The sequence below is a fragment of the Monodelphis domestica genome, chromosome 8 (genome assembly GCF_027887165.1).
Source record: "Monodelphis domestica isolate mMonDom1 chromosome 8, mMonDom1.pri, whole genome shotgun sequence".
Taxonomy (NCBI): Eukaryota; Metazoa; Chordata; class Mammalia; order Didelphimorphia; family Didelphidae; genus Monodelphis; species Monodelphis domestica.
Window position 1 is genome coordinate 71,272,144 of NC_077234.1, and position 4,112 is coordinate 71,276,255.

Consider the following 4,112-nt stretch of genomic DNA (forward strand, 5'->3'; position numbering starts at 1 on the left):
TCCTTGACCTGGAGCTTCTAGCCCCGCCCCCTCCATTGACACTGGGGCCAAGCGCCTCCGCTGCTTGCAGTCCCTTCCCACCCCCGAGGCCTTTGCGGATGGCTATTAAGTTTACCCGGGTCTTTGGGTCGCTGTGGGCCCTCACCGACGATAGTCTGGGAAATGGTGGGGAAGGGGTCTAGAGAAAGAGGGGGGCCTGTGGGACCTGCACCAGCGATTTCATCCTTGAGACCCTAAAATATAGGGCCTGTCGGCGGAGTCTCCATCTGGGTCCCCGTTTTTCCTTCCCAGGCTCACCCCGGCCCCATTCAACAGGCATTTACAAAATCCATCCTCCTGGCTGGGAGTCTTCCCGGCAGGCTGCCGGCCGCTGGTGCAAGAGACAATGAGTTCAGTCCCTGCCCCTGCCCAACAGAAGGCAGGGAGAATAAGGCTCGAATAATGTGTGCGTTGGCGAAGGTTAACGCTATCGTGCGGGGGGGGGGGGGGGGGTGTCAGCAGGTGCGAGCGAGGCGGGGGGGGGGGGGGAGGGGAGGTAGAAAATGCTAAAAACATGAGAATCGAGGCCTACGCTAGAAGGACTGGGGGCCAAGATCGTTCTGTACCCTGATCCAAAAAGGCACAGGAAGGACAGGAAATGCTGCACACCAGCTACTGCTTGCTACCTCTCCCACTGGGAGACGACCGAGTCAGGAAGGAGATTAGGCAAACTTTTGTCTTTCCACCACTCCCTCCTGAGCTCCGACCACTGCGCCTGGATTCTGGCCACCCCTTCCCCCACCACTGGCACCTCAGCTATGGAAGAGGAGGGAAGGATTGGAAAGGGGGTCAATGGGTTGAGAAACCAATCGTCTGCCCAGGCTGCAAAGCAGGCTATTTCTGAGTCAGGAAAAAGAGTTGGGTGCCTTTTGTCTTCCTCCTAGCTCAGTCCCAAGATCCGCTGTGTTGCTTGTTCTCTTCATTGAATTTTTGGCATCTTGAAAGTAGAGGTGAGTCCCCCTAGCAGAGGAGGTGGAGCAGGTAGAGAAGTCCCATCCAATCCCATCTCAAGCTGCTTTTCCTAAAGGATCTCTGCAAACTCTGCAAACAGGAGTTTCTAAATAAAGGATCCTGGACTTTCCTGGAATGGAGGGAAATTTCTTTTGGTTTTCCCCAGAGTCTGAAAGGCTACCAGGTCTGTTTTGCGTTTTTGTGTGTTAATTTTCTTTTCTTTTCTTTTCTTTTCTTGTTGGTTGGTTTGTTTTTTTGGAGGACTCTCCAGACTCAAATGACTAAATTAAACACCTATTGGTCTCATTAATTAACACTTTTTAAAAACACCTTCAGTCTTAGAATCAATACTAAGTACTGGTTCAAAATTAAGGTTAAGTAACTTGTCCAAGGTCACAGAACTAGGTGTCTGAGGCCATATTTGAACCCAGGACCTTGCTCTCTAGCCACTGAGCAACCTAGCTGCCTCCATTCATTAACTCTTGAACTGACTTATTTCCCAGCTCATGGGATCATAGAATTTAAATCCAGGAGACTTAGAGATCATCTAATCCAACCACAAGGGTAGAATTCAAACCAAGGCCCTCTGACTAAATTTGTTAGATTTTTGTTCTTACCACATTGAAAATGAGAAAATGATGACCTCCCCCTTTTGATAACATGTTCCTGTTTAGTGTCTGTCTCATTTTACTCCCTTATGGATGAAGAGAAGACTTGTCAGACCTTCCAAAGATCCCCTTTTCCAGCCTTCTGCCTCCAGTCTTCACAACCCATTCTCAAATTCAGGTGGATAGAGGCCTCTCTGGTAGAGATGGTTCTTATCCTTTTTTGTGCCTGGATCCCTTTGTCAATCTGGTAACCCCTTCTCAAAATAATGTTTTTAAACTCAGAAAACAAAATATGCATTGGATTACAAAGGAAAATGAATGATTTTAATTGAAATGGTCACCAACATATTTATTTTTATATTTTACATATGTAATACAACAATAAAAATAATTTAATAGATAAGTACATATTTTTAAACTAAATTTGTGAACCCCAGCTTAAGACCACACACACACTCCTCTAATTGCTGGGAAGTTCCAGGGAAAGATTTTACCCTTTTACATTTCTCATAGGATAAATGCCCTAGGGGTTGCTCAGAATATGTCTCCTTTCTCTTTCCCTTTCTCATAAACTTGAATACAATGCATAAAGGGAAATGTGTCCCACCCATACACACCCTTGCATTATATTAACATTAAGAGAGAATGCCTGACTAGTGTGAATTTTAAAACTACTCCACCCTACTCAGACCGCACTTTAGAAGATCTGATTTAGCTATTTCCTGATTAGTAACAATGGAGATACTTGGTTTAACAGAATCAGGTCTTGGAAACTCTAAATTTCTCCACCCTACTTAGTTTAACAAGGTCAGGAATGCCTGTACCATACTCAAAGATTTAATTATCTGAGGAAATGGCCTTCAACAAACATGTGCAGGAAAAGCAGACAGACCCCTGGGTTGTCCTAAGTCAAGCTAAGCTATCATTCATACAAATGAGACGCAGGAAAGTGACGTAAAACTATCTATATAATGCACGGCACTTCCTCTCTTCTCTTTCTTTCCCCAGAGAGGCTAATTTGTTTGGCATCATGCTAAGCGTTCCAACATCTTGTCGTGGTGGCAGCTATTTGTCTGGGTTTGGCTGTGAGTTTGCCCTTGAACTGATTCAGGTTCAGGCATCTTGGCTGAGCCCTTTTGGAGTTCAGGCTGATTCCTTCCTCCTTTACTCTCCAAAACTTTACCTTCCTAGAGCCTCTGGTCTTCCTCCTAGCACTAGCCAGGTGGGAGAAATCCTATAACCTTTCCTTCTTCCTTCTTAATTTCTTTCCACTATGTCAATTAAATCACCATAAATTTCCAGCTAACTTGGTTATTTTTTTTTATATTTGGGATATCCATGACGATCAAATAATTAACATAGTTTAGATCACAACGCTAAAATTATCCTTTACACTAGCTAGCTATTCAGGCTACAGTACATGTGTATACTGCCAGGTAGTGGTACCCTCAGCCCTTAGCTATCAGTTGAAAAGTCTGTGCAAGTGAGAAAAGTTTTTAAACTTAAATCTCCTTATACTCCCTCTGCACATGTGCAGGAGAACCTGCTTGGTTCCTGTATTTTCCAGCCTTTCCTTTTAGTGCCTCCTGGTTTCTTACCTAATCTTGAGAATGATTTAAACCTATCAAAACTCACCATTCACTTGTAGGTGTTTACCTACATTCCCTCTGGGTCCTAATCTCTTTTTTTCCTAACTTCTTATGACTCCAAAGGATTATTGATTCACATATAGATCATATTTACTAAGCAAAATGGAAAGGTATAGCATTAAAGTCTGCTATAGCTTGACTTCTCTTGTGTTCCAGCTGCCACTGTTGGTTGGTTATCCAGACATGAGCATCTCAAAGGCCTTTATACTAAGCACATTGGTCTCAAAGGAAAAGAGGAAGGTGAAGACTCAACCCCTCACCCCCAAGTCTGGCTGCTCTTCTTTGGGTCCTATTCAAAACACCTATAAAAAATGCATAAATTTTTGTATCACTTGCAGAATAGCTAATAAATAGTACCAAAGCACTCAGAATACTCTTTCTATTTTTTTCTCAAAAAATCTTTACCTTCTGCCTTAGAATTGCTACCAAATATCAGTTCCAATGCAGAAGAGCATTAAGGGCTGGCAACTGAGACCGTGACTTGCCCAGAATCATACAATTAGGCAAAAAGAATCCTTAAATAGATTCTACTAAAAAGATCTCCTGGAGAAAGAAAAAAAAAGAACAACTTAAATAGTTGGAATATTCAATGCTCATGACTAGGCTGTGCCAACATAATAAAAATGAAAATATTAAATTGACAGTTTTTATTCTATTAACCAACATTGTATATAATTTCTTTTTAGGTTTATTTATTTATTAAAACCCTTACCTTCCATCTTAGAATCAATACTTCAATACTTGAAGTATTGCTTCCAAGGCAGAATAGGGGTAAGGGCTATCAAGGAGGAGGTAGTTAAAGTGACTTCCCCAGAGTCATGTAACTGGGAAGTGTCTGATTATAATATCAACTAAACTATTAAAG

At 42.5% G+C, this 4,112-nt stretch overlaps 1 long non-coding RNA gene across 1 annotated transcript; it reads left to right on the forward strand.

The window, feature by feature from the left end:
* Positions 1-12: 12 nt before the first annotated feature.
* On the forward strand, positions 13-3,611 carry LOC103098996 (uncharacterized). The gene is made up of 3 exons (XR_008914256.1): positions 13-445; positions 924-1,174; positions 3,404-3,611. It is a non-coding gene; the product is annotated as an uncharacterized LOC103098996 (long non-coding RNA).
* Positions 3,612-4,112: the final 501 nt, after the last annotated feature.